General features: G+C 42.4%; 1 protein-coding gene and 1 long non-coding RNA gene across 5 annotated transcripts in view; one reads left to right on the plus strand and one right to left on the minus strand.

Annotated features, from left to right (window-relative positions):
• GNG2 (G protein subunit gamma 2) overlaps nucleotides 1-12,163 on the minus strand; it is a 156,511-nt gene that overhangs the window by 119,572 nt on the left and 24,776 nt on the right. The window contains exon 1 of one of the 4 annotated variants that reach the window (XM_055289371.2): nucleotides 5,340-5,572. The exons of 2 other annotated variants lie outside the window; for them this stretch is intronic. The gene's annotated coding sequence lies outside the window, so the exon portion shown is untranslated. Of the gene's footprint in view, nucleotides 1-5,339; nucleotides 5,573-12,163 lie in introns of those variants that run through there. One more of the 4 variants, XM_055289367.2, reaches the window with a different exon arrangement.
• Nucleotides 8,346-12,163, plus strand: part of LOC129487901 (uncharacterized) — a 28,770-nt gene continuing 24,952 nt past the window's right edge. Inside the window, exon 1 of the long non-coding RNA XR_008659515.2 lies at nucleotides 8,346-8,631. This is a non-coding gene — a long non-coding RNA (uncharacterized lncRNA). The remainder of the gene's footprint in view (nucleotides 8,632-12,163) is intronic.

Here is a 12,163-nt window from a genome sequence, read left to right on the forward strand (position 1 = left end):
CATTCTTTAAGTATTACTTGTATGATTACACAAGGAAATTTCAACAGAGAAGCATTATGTAGTATAGAGTAAAACTGGAAGTCTCAAATTATTGACCTGGCAAAAATAATCTATAATTAAGATTCCCTAGCAAATTACTATTTTTGTGCAGTTTTATAAAGGAAAATGACTAAGCTAGGGACCCCTCCCCTGCCCCGACAAATTACCACTTCTTTATCCTGGTTATAGCTCTTATTACATTGTATTATCATTGCATGTTTACCTCTATCTTCAACCATATGTGAAATCCTAGAATTCACAGGTAATGTCTTGCTCAGTCTTGTATCTCTAGTGCCTTGCACAGTGCTCAGTGCGTAGGACACAGTAGGTGTGCAATAAATCTTATTTGCATATATGAATAAAGGCAAAAGCACGACAAGTGAGGTCCAGAGATTCATTTTAGGAGGAGAAAGATAAGTCAAGTTTCTGTAGGGCTCTTTTTAATTTTTAAAATATTATCAAAGTCCTATAGTATCTGTTAGTATGGCAAGTTTGTTCATTATACATTAATGTTTATGATTTTATTTTCCAATGAAAAGAGTGAGTTACATGCTCAAGATCAGTTATGGTCATTGATTCCTTCCTAGTTCAGAATACTGAAATTTACCCAGACCACTGCCAAGTCATTTATTTACTATTAAAATATTTACATACATCCCTCACTGCTAAATTTTTACATCTAGAAAGTAGATTTGCATAAACTGAAAATTAACAGCATAATATGACTTAAGTAAATCCTGCCAAAATTCTAGCAACACACTTGGTGCAGAGCTGATGTAAAAGTGGAAAAATGACATTACCTGCACCCTTATTTAAGGATTACATATATCAATGGTTTTATATCTGAAGGACGTGACAGCAATAACCACATATATTATAGGCAAGAGAGAAAAAAGTTGTTCATACCCCACAGCTGAGAAGCCACCACTAGAGAAAAGATTTTAAGGAAGAAATTAAAGTGTTCAGAATGGACATATTTGCTTAATCTATTTATTAGTGAGACAGACTCCCATTTCATTATGGAATAACAGTCTAAGGAAACTCTTCAAAGACTCACCATCCATGACAATCATCAGATGGGAAAATAAAAACATCTTTCTACCCTTAAGTCTGTAGGAAAAGAACAATTGTGTTCTTGATCAGGCAGGGTCTTGATGGTGCCTGATACACAGTAAGCACTCACTAAATCTTTGTCAAATGAGTAAATGAACTCCACAAGAACAATGGAAACTCACTGTTCCCATTTATGATATAAGTAAATGATGAGGTTAGTATGTACTCTTAGTATAAGAGTCAAAACTGCTGCTCCAGTACCACTGGGTCAAAAGCTGATGGTGATACGAAGGGCATCTTATGATCAAAGCATTTACAATGAAGACTGCTGTGTAGATTTTGTGTAGAATGATGAGTATGCATATGGGGAGCCAAGTTGTATCTTTTGACAACCAGATTATCTCCCCGCTCCAAGGGAACCTGCTTTATAACCTAAGGGGCTGGTTTCTCCCACTTGGTATCTGGAAATGTGTTAATTTATCATCAGTTTCCAGGGCTGATGGAGGACAAAAATCATCCTTCCACCCTCTCTAGATTTGGGTGCAAATGTTCCTGAGGCTGCCTTCTTCTTCTTCTTATAATCAATTGACTGGGATAACGTTGTGTACATAAGCTCCACGGTGGGTTGGCATTGCATATGCAGGTGATATACTTCGGATACTTGTCCCCACCCAGATCTCATGTTGAACTGTAATTCCCAGTGTTGGAGGTGGGGCCTGGTGGGAGGTGTTTGGATCATGGGGGTGGATCCCTCATGAATGGCTTGGGACATTCCCTTGGTGATAAGTGAGCTCTCACTCTGAGTTCACAGGAGATCTGATCACTTAAAAGTGGGTGGCACCCCCCTCCCACTCTCTCTGTCTTGCTCCTGCTTTTGCCATGTGATGTGCCTGAACCCTCTTCACCTTCTACCATGATTGTAAGCTTCCTCAGGCCTCCCTAGAAGCTGAGCAGATGTCAGCACCATGCTTTCTGTTCAGCCTGCAGAATGGAGGGCCAATTAAACCTCTCTTCTTTATAAATTATCCAGTCTCAGATATTTCTTTATAGCAATGCAAGAACAGCCTAATACAATGGATTCTACATGTTCCCTAGTGCCCAGAAGAAATGTTTTTCTGCTTGTAATCTGTTCTTTTCCTCCGACCATCAGTAACCATAGGTCAGCAATCTTTTTAGCCTCATATGTACCACAGAAGACAAGAAATTTTCACTGGTACACTTGGTAGATTTCAGGAATAAACAGAAGAAAGAGAATAAGGAAGAAGATTAGGAGGGAGGGGTTTATTTTTTTCATGAGAGCTATTTTTTAAATAAGATTGCTGCAAAGAGAACTCAAATGGGAGCCACATAAACAGGCAATTTTAATAGCCACATAAGAGGCAACTTACTTTAAGAGGAAGAAATATGAAAACTTGCTTCTAAAATTAAGGGGGGGGAGTGCAAAAAACAAAAATAAAATCTCCAAGGAACAGCCAAATGAAAAAAACAGAAGCCGAAGAAAGAGAAAGGACCAAGAGGTAACTATGCTGCTTCCAAAACTCCCAGAAACAAAGTTTTAATTCCGTGATTAGTATTAGTCTTTTTAGGGATGGAGTTGGGTTGGGAGGAACAACTTTTTGGTTTAAAAAGGATGGGGATATTACTGGAATTGGCCATTTAAAAGCATTTACTTTTTATTAGCCAGGCATGGTGGTACCCACCTATAGTCCCAACTACTTGGGAGGCTAAAGTGGGAGGATCATCTGAGCCCAAAAGATAGAGGCTGCAATGAGCTGTAACAATCATGGCACTGCACTCCATCATGGGCAATGGAGTGAAACCCTGTCTCAAAAAAAAAAAAAAAAAAAAAGCATTTGCTTTGTATCTAAAATTGGGTATAATTTATACATTTGAATATACGAATATTTATTGGAAGTTTACTAGGTGCCAGAAGGGAACAAAACAGTGTTTCTGATCTCATGGATTTTATATGATAGTGAGGGAATGCAAAAAAAAATCATTAACAAATAAATAAGTCAGGTAGCATTAAATTTTGAGAAGAAAAATAAAGCAGTGAAGGGGAACAGAGCAGCAGAAATGCATACAGTATTTTAAATTGAATGATCAAGGAAGGGTGCTGGTTATTCTCTGATCACCATCTCCTCCCTCACGCTTTTCAATTCATTCTCCACTTTGCTTTGCTTTGCTCTCCAAGATGGCCCTCAATTATTTCTTGGCTTCTACTGTTCATACTCTGGTATAGTCTCTTCCCACACTGACTCAGAACTGATCTGTGTGACCAATAGAATGTGGCTGAAGTGACAATGTGTGATTTTCCAAGGCTAGGTCATAACAGGCCCTGTAGCTTCCACCTTGGCCTCCTTGAGCATTCGCTCTGGGGGAAACCAGGTGCCATGTTTTGAGATCACTCAAGTTGCCCTGTGGAGAGGTCGACGTGGGGAGGATCTTAGGTCTCCTGTCAACAACCAGCACCAACTTGCCAGCCATGTAAGCGAGCCACCTTGGAAATGGATCCTCCACCCCAGACAAGCCTTCAAACAACTGACATTTTGACTGTAACCTCAGGTGAGACTGAGGGCCTGAAATGTTAAGATAAGCTGCTCCCAAATTCCTGACCCACAGAAACTGTAAGAGAAAAAAAAAAGTATATATTGTATGAAACCGCTGTTTTGGGGATCATTTGTTATGGGCCAGTAGATAGCTTGTATAGTACGCAGTACTTCATTACTCCAACTCCCTTGATCTCTGATTTCCATCTGTGTTAGACCAGTGGGTAGAAAGTCAGTGTGTCTATTCCTCAGTATTCTTCTCTGGTCCTGGTTTCCTTCCTCAAGAACCACAGCTTCTTCTGGGCAGCCCCACAGGTGTCCGGGACTGCAAATCTCTGCATTCCTCCAACACTAACCCCTTCAGCCTAGGTGTGGCATCAGATCTTGCTGTTGGTTTCCTGATCCCCACACATACCTCTGTAAATACTCCCTTCATTCACCTAAAAATGGTGTGCCTTGTATTTCCTAATATACCCAGGCTGATACAAATGTCCTCCTGCAGGAGAAGACATTTAGACAGGGACCTGAAGGAAGTGAGAGGAGGCCTAACATTTAGGGAAGAGTATTTCAACAAGTGCACAATACTCTCCCGAGACTGCGGAAGTTGGGTGTGCTCAGAAGCATCAAGGAGGGGTCAGCATGGACAGAGCAGAATGCACACATAGGGTATAAGGATGGGGCAGTAGTCGGGGGCTATACTTCATAGAGTTTTGTTGGTCACGGTTGTATTCTGAGTGTGATGTACAGCCATGGGGTGGGAAATGGTCTGAACAAGGGCATGATATGATCTGACTTGCATTGTGAGACCAGAATGATGGTAGCCAAAATAGAAACTGGAACAGTGAGGAGGGCCTTTTGGAATTTAGAAAGATGGTGTTGGCTTGGCTTAGGATGATGAATAGTAAAGGCGATGGGGAGAGATTGGATTCAGGCTCTATTTTGAAACTAGGGCTATAAGAATTTGCTGCTGACTTGGATGTGAGGGAAGGAGAGTAAGGGTGAGGAAGACTCCAAAGTGAATGGTGACTGGTGGAGCTATTTACTACGATGGACTCAAGAGAATGGAGGGGGCAGTGTGGAGTGAAGAGGGGAGGAAATCAAGAATTTGTTCATCTCAACTTCAAAAGAGGAAAAGCGTAATCTTCTACTGTTAAAAAGGAAGATGAGCGGTAATTTTTCATTTTACAAAAAAAAAAAAAAAAAAGGACCTGTATTCCTAGAGTAACATCCGTATGTCCTGGCCTATTAGAATATCGCCATTAGAAGACATTTAAAATCAAGGAGCACATTCTCAATTTTAGTTGGAAGCGCGATCAACTCTTGGTAATTTGACTCTGCAAAGGTCAGACTAAATAAATCAGGAGCTAAGGCCTTCTGAGGGTCTAGGGCCCCTCTTGTCTGTGATAAAACTCAACCCGCCTATAGGTGGAAGATTCTACACCATTGAGGATTCTAATTATCCTGCCTGTAAAAGATAATCTCACTGGTTAACTTCACATGACTTTCTTTTTTTAAATTTGAAATGTGACTATCTTCAGCTCCAGGATGTGACAGGAAACAAGACTCAACAGATACTTCCGCTTTTCTTGGGACAGCACCCCTCAGCCCACTTCCGCAGTCAGGGCTCCTCTTACCATAAAAGTAGAGCTGTGCCCCCACCCAAACCAAGAGGCTTACTTCTTACACAACGTCGGTTACCTGCTTTTCCTTTGCAGATTTGAAGTGTCAGAGAATCTGCCAATTGGGGTTGGCACTCCCGCTTACAGACTTCCCTCTACAGACGCTGCAGAGACCAAGTGGCATTCATCACCTCTCCTCTGTGCTGAGGGGAGAAGGCGACGCCCTGTGCCTCATGGTGGGGTCGGCTGCATGCTCACTCCCACCCTCCCAGTCTGCAGCCTGCCTGGAGATGCCAGTTCACAGGCCTGTCTTGATGCCAATGAGCGTTTGTTGTTGTTGTTGATTTCATAATGACCTGTCTAAAAATTCTGTAGGCTTCCAGGAAGGGACACAGCATACCGTGATAAAATGGATTTCTCCACCCCTCCCCCCTCTGGTTACCATGGAAACTCTGAATGACTGATTTCCTGGTTGCCATGTAGATGCAGTGGGATCCCAGCCGCTGCACCACACAAAGACGTCAGTAAGAATAGCGAGAAAACAAAACAAAAACAAAAGAATCATGTTTGAAAAGACAAAGGATTGCATCTCAAGCTTTCTTCTCTCACACAAAAGTGGAGGGAAGGAAGCAATTGTAATTAGCAATGGTGCCCTTCCTGGAGTAGGGGTGCATGCACCTGTCCCACATGGGAGGGAAGACTGGAAAAAAGGGAAATCCCTTTTTTGTAGCCAGGGGTGTTGGCATGGTGACGGGAAGGCAGATGCCATTCTCAGGTGGCTAGAGCCCTTCAGCACTCAGCCTGCGTTCCACCAAGGAAACCTGAAATATTCAACTGGGTGGCAGAATTAAGTTAGGTAGAAAACAAAGCAAAAAACAGGTCTCAGAGACATTTTTTTAGAATGTTCTTCTTTTTATAGTTCTAAATTTTAGAATTAAGATTCCAAATGCTCAAATTTAACATGGGGTTGAAGTTGAATTTTTACTTCTATCCAACAACTTCAGAGAATTAACAACAAATTTAGCTGCTTTCCTGCCTTTTTAAAATTGATTTGTAACAGCCTGATAAAACTACATAACAAAAATTGATTAATCCAGGTTTCTATGGTTTTCATAGCCTGGGTATTATCTGTCTTTAGTAATATGTATGAAGAGCACTTGTGTGTGAAAAAAATTGTATGTAAAAAATATTCTATATTACTCCAAATATATACAAAAACTAAAATGGTTGATAACTCACCTCCTTGATTTTTCATGATTATATCTGAGTCAAGTAGTTTACAATTAATCTGTTTTTCCTTTTCCAGTATCTACCTTTCTGCCTTTTGACAAATGGTTTATACATTTTAAAAACTGAATAGAGTAGGATTTACACAGAGTTACTGGTGCTTTACTGTTAATTTTTGGCAGCTGAATCACAAGGTCATTTTGTAATACCTATCTTGTCAAAGGTGGAAGCTGCAATGAACTAGAGTGTCCCATGGTTTATAGATGCTAGAGCAGTGATGTCGAGACAAAGCTCTGCGCCCAGGGGACTACAGAGCACAAAGAGGATGGATCCAGCCCTGTAACTACCATTTCTTAATATTATTTCCAGCATGTACCACTGCTTCATCACTCAGGCCAGCACGACCCAAACTGGATCAATAGGTGGCACACAGGGTAAAAAGTGCAGATGGGGAATTCAGAGCTCAAATCATTTTGCAAAATCTTAGGTTCAAGAACACTGACCAGGTTTATTTACCATGGGACTTCTCGGGGCTTTTGATATTCTGATATCTGGGATGACTCTCCGAGAGGGAGTTCTACAGAATAAGAATGTGGCGTTTCCCAAACGTATTTGGCCACTGAGTACTGCCTTCACAGAATCTCTCGTAGTTCTTCAGAGCCTACTTTGAGAAATGCTGGGCAAGATTGTCTCTAAGATCTAAATATAGTTTAAAGATCCATGGATATTTATTTATTTATTGAGACAGGTCTCACTGTCACCCAGGTTGGAGTGCAGTGGCACGATCTCAGCTCACTGCAGCCTTGACCTCCTGGGCTCAGTCAATCCTCCCACCTCAGCCTCCTGAGTAGCTGGGACCACACAGATGCGCACCACCAAGCCCGACTAATTTTGGTATTTTTTTGTAGATATAGGGCTTCGCCATGTTGTTCAGGTGGTCTCAAACTCCTGGGCTCAAGCAATCCACCTGCCTCGGTCTCCCAAAGTGCTGGCATGAGCCACTATACCAGCCTGTATTTATGATTGAAAATTACCTATTTTTAAAAAGCGATTTGGCCCATATGATACACTAATTTAGCCCATAGAGAAACAGATTTTTAAGACAGCCAAGAGAAAAAAAAAATTCACAATAAATTCGGTGTCTTTTATCTACTTTAAATCAAAGCAAGAGTACCAAGTTGTTTCAATAAAAATTGTGGCAGGAGGGCTGGGTGTGGTGGCTCACGCCTGTAATCCCAGCACTTTGGGAGGCCGAGGCGGAAGGATCATGATGTCAAGAGTTTGAGACCAGCCTGCCCAACATGGTGAAACCCCATCCCTACTAAAAATACAAAAAAAATTAGCCGGGCTTGGTGGCGTGTGCCTGTAATCCCAGCTACTCGGGAGGCTGAGGCAGGAGAATCACTTGAACCTGAGAGGTGGAGGTTGCAGTGAGCCAAGATTGTGCCATTGCACTATGGCCTGGGTGACAGTGCGAGACTCTGTCTCAAAAAAGGAAATTGTGGCAGGAGGTAAAGAGGAACGGATACCGAGGGCCATGGTGTGGCGCCTCCAGCTGGGAGTCAGCCAGAAACTATGGTAGGTTCTCCTGGGAAGGAACCACCAAGGCTCAGGAGACCTTCTTGGAACTGAGTCCTCTTCCGTGGAGGTTTTGGGGCTTCCATCGACCATACTAACTCTTTATACAACACTCGTCTCCACCCACACACACACACAGGGCTGTCAACAACAGCAGAGTCACCAGCAACTTCAGCACCACTGAAGCCAATGAAGAAAACAATGACTTAGAGAAACTCCTCCTCCTCTTCCTCTCCACTGTGACATCATGATTAAGAAGGGGATAGTCTCAGACATAAGATCTGCCCCCTACCCAGCCTAGTCCAGCCTACCCCGGGGAGAGAGAGTTTGAACCAAATATGACATGGGAAACCAGACCAGATTGTTTTAATAAACACAAGTGATGACTTATGACATAGAATCAAATGTTAAGGGGACTGGGTCCCTAGAGGGAAAGGAGAGCCAGTGACAGGAACGCACAGCTGGTAGCAGCCATTTGCAAGATAAAACTGCTCCATGTTTCTGCCTCAACAAATTGAATGTCTTCAATCAAACGGCTGAGTATCTGGGACAGCCACGTGAACAAGGTAGGAAGGAGCAGAGCGAACTGAGAAGAGAACACACGGCCAGGAGATGCACAGAAAGGAGATACATTTCCTTTGCCTGAGTCACCAGGAGAGTCTTTAGAGCCACGGTGGAAACCAAGGTGGTGACCAAGGGCTAGGGAGGAGAAAGGAGGCCTTGCAGGCTGAGGCCACTGGCTGCTTGGAAGCATGAGTTGGGGCAGAGCATGGCTTATTCTGTGAGCCATGAATAGCTTGGCATAGTGGGACCAAAAGGCCAGGGTGTGTGCGTGGGGTGGACTGAAGAGGTGGGCTGGGGTTAATCGAGGAAGTATCTTCCATGGTAATTCAATCAAAATGGAAACATGAGGAAGCATTAAAACTGTTAATCAAGAGGACTGATGTGACCGGGTTTGCATGTTGGAAAGACTGCCTCATGACAGTGTGGGATAGGCAATGAAAGAAAGTAGGGTTGAGGGCAGGAGCAGAGTGGACACACTCAAAATGTTTGACTTTTTTTTTTTTTAACTTTAAGTTCTGGGATGCATGTGCAGATCGTGCAGGTTACATAGGTATACATATGCCACGTGGTTTGCTGCACCCATCAACCTGTCACCCCAGGTTTTAAGCCCCACGTGCATCAGGTATTTGTCCTAATGCTCTCCCTCCCCTCGCCCCCGACTCCCCGAGGGGCCCCAGTGTGTGATGTTCCCATCCCTGTGTCCATGTGTTCTCATTGTTCTATTTGAGGCAGTCAGGTGTCTGGGTATGTCTGTGAGGAGGTAACAGGGAGAGAAGAGCAAGAAAGAGGAGGTCAGCATTAATTCCAAGAGTAAGACAACCAAGTAGATGTTTGTGCCTTCATCCAGCCCTTCAACAAGTGTATATTTGCATTAATATAGAAGCATCATTTCTTGCCTCTCCCCTGAAGACCTTTCCTATGATTTACGGAAAGGAGAGCATTGATTAAAAACACCTGAAATAGTTCAGCTAATTATAACTTAATTGGGTTGTTAGTCTCTTCTGCAGTCTTTTGCTGCAACATCTCAGCCTGCTACCTTAGTGGCAACAAGATTAACAGCAGAGTTCTCCAGAGGGAGAAGAAAATTTTCCTTCAATTCTGGCAAATAGGCCAGGCGTGGTGGCTCGAGCCTGTAATCCCAGCACTTCTGGAAACCGAGGCGGGCAGATCACTTGGGGTCAGGAGTTTGAGACCAGCCTAGACAACATGGCAAAACCCTATCTCTACTAAAAATACAAAAATTAGCTGGGTGTGGTGGTGTGTGCCTGTAATCCCAGCTACTGGCGAGGCCGAGGCACAAGAATCACTTGAATCCAGCAGGCGGAGGCTGCAGTGAGCCGAGATTGTGCCACTGCACTCCAGCCTGGGCAACAGAGTGAGACTCTGTCTCAACAACAACAACAAAAAATTCTGGCAAATAACTGTACTCTGAAAAAGGGTCACACACAGGCCATTTGTGGTAACATAGGCCAACCAACCATCTTGTTAAATAAATTTTGAGCCCTGAGTAGGTCTGTGACCATTGGGGTGGGACCTCAGGAAAAGCTACTCTGGCACTGGGACAGTGGGTGTCCCAGCTTCTGAGCACTTCCATTTGTGTGTGCAGAGCCCTGTGGCTGCTGCAAAAGAAATTCTGCCTGCCAGTCATAGGTTTCGTTATTGCTAGGCACAACTTGGACAGCTCTACAGGATGTAGAAGGAAGAAACAAATGAACTGTTCTGGTGAAGACCTGGGGAAGATGTTTCCTTGTTCTCTCTACAAAATAATATATATTAAAATTGAATTTTTAGAAAATGTATTTCAAGACATCAACGCCAGACTAAAAGATTCTAATTGTACCTTCTTGCATGAATCCCTATGTCTAGACTAGATATTATCAGGACAATAGTCTCATATCTGAATAAGCTTTTAGTGTTCTGGCTCTGAATAGGAGGATTTTTGAAGGATCTCAATTTTATTATGGTTTAGGGTCAGGAGAGGGCAAATAAGCATGACATCATGGTAACCATCTAGGAGAGCTAAAAAGGAGGCCCTCTTGACAATAGGAAAATAACATACAGTGACTTAGAAACTTCATTAGACAGAATGTTCAGAGACCAGCCTGTTTTCCTTGATGGGATTTTTCTGGGTAGCTGTCTGTAAACAGTTAACTTATATTAAACATCTTTCTTAAATATATTAATAATATAATTTTCATGCATAGTCTATTGGACACAATTTATTCTTCTTTCTTGGAGTCTGCATTGCCCGGAACTGTCATTAAGATCACAGTTGTCATTGTATGGCCCCAAAGAAAAGCATTTCCTTGTATCTATACCTACCTCTATATGCTGGAAGTTGTGTCTATTATTTCACAATAATTTCCTATTTCCTACAAAGTGATTTTTCTCATCTGCCTCTCATCCTACTCTTCTCTTTTCATGTGCCTTAATGTTTCGCTTGCTTGTTTTCTTTCCTTTTAATGGTTCTGTTGAAATATTATTGTGGACTTCAAAGCCAGATTACCCGGGTTGAAATCCAGGCTCCAACACTTAATTAGCTGTGTGACTTTTCTATGCTCTGGGATTCTTGTCTGTAAAATGGAGAGAAAAATAGTATCTACCTTAGAGGATTACGGCGAGGATTATATGAATTCATATAGAACAAACAGTGCCAGGCTTTTTTTTTTTTTTTTTTTTTTTTGGTGGAGTCTCTAAACATAGGGTTCCCAAACCTGGTCAAATATTCAGAATCACCTGGGGAGAAATTTTAAAGTCTAGATTCCTGGGCCCCCTGCCATAGATTCTGACTCAGTCAGTCTGGAGAGGGGCCTGTTGCAGCTGATTCACAGAGTAACATTTGGGAACCATTACTTAAAATGTAGGGGTCTCCTGTGGTGCTATCCTTGTTTTTCCCTCCTATTCTCTTGCATTTTCCTCCATTTGTATGTTTGGAGTTTTCTTTGCCTGCCAGTTATGGGCCTATGTATAAGTAACTACCCATCTTCTTACTTGCTAAACTGACCAATCATAGTATTTTATTGATCTTGGGTTTCATATTATGCATTTGTGGTCATTCCTTATGATATGATTGTGACTTCTGCTCTTGGAAAAAAATTACCAGATACATGAAGGCTCCAATTAATCTAGATTTGCTGTGGTGAAAGGTAGTACATTGTTGTAGCATTATACATGAGGGACTGAACCTAGCTTTAGGGCTCAGAATATTGATTGTAAGGTAGGAGAAGCTTCAGGGATTTGCTTATCTAACATAACTAACCGATATAAAAGAAAGGAGGGGGTTGTCTTCTGGCATATAAGCATAGCAGATATGCTAAAAGGCAGTCATTTACAGGGCTCTGAAAGGTCTGGCTACTCTCCTGGTTGCGTGACCTGTGGGCAGATTGACGGAAGTACATTCTCTCTTTATCCACTCACTGAGTCCAAAACCACCTTACACTCTACCTCAGGAAATATTCGGAGGCAACAGAATGAGTGACAATCCAGGCACAAGGCTGAGAAGCAAAATTTAAGATGCAGAGAGTTTGAGATTGG

Source organism: Symphalangus syndactylus, chromosome 8 (genome assembly GCF_028878055.3).
Source record: "Symphalangus syndactylus isolate Jambi chromosome 8, NHGRI_mSymSyn1-v2.1_pri, whole genome shotgun sequence".
Taxonomy (NCBI): Eukaryota; Metazoa; Chordata; class Mammalia; order Primates; family Hylobatidae; genus Symphalangus; species Symphalangus syndactylus.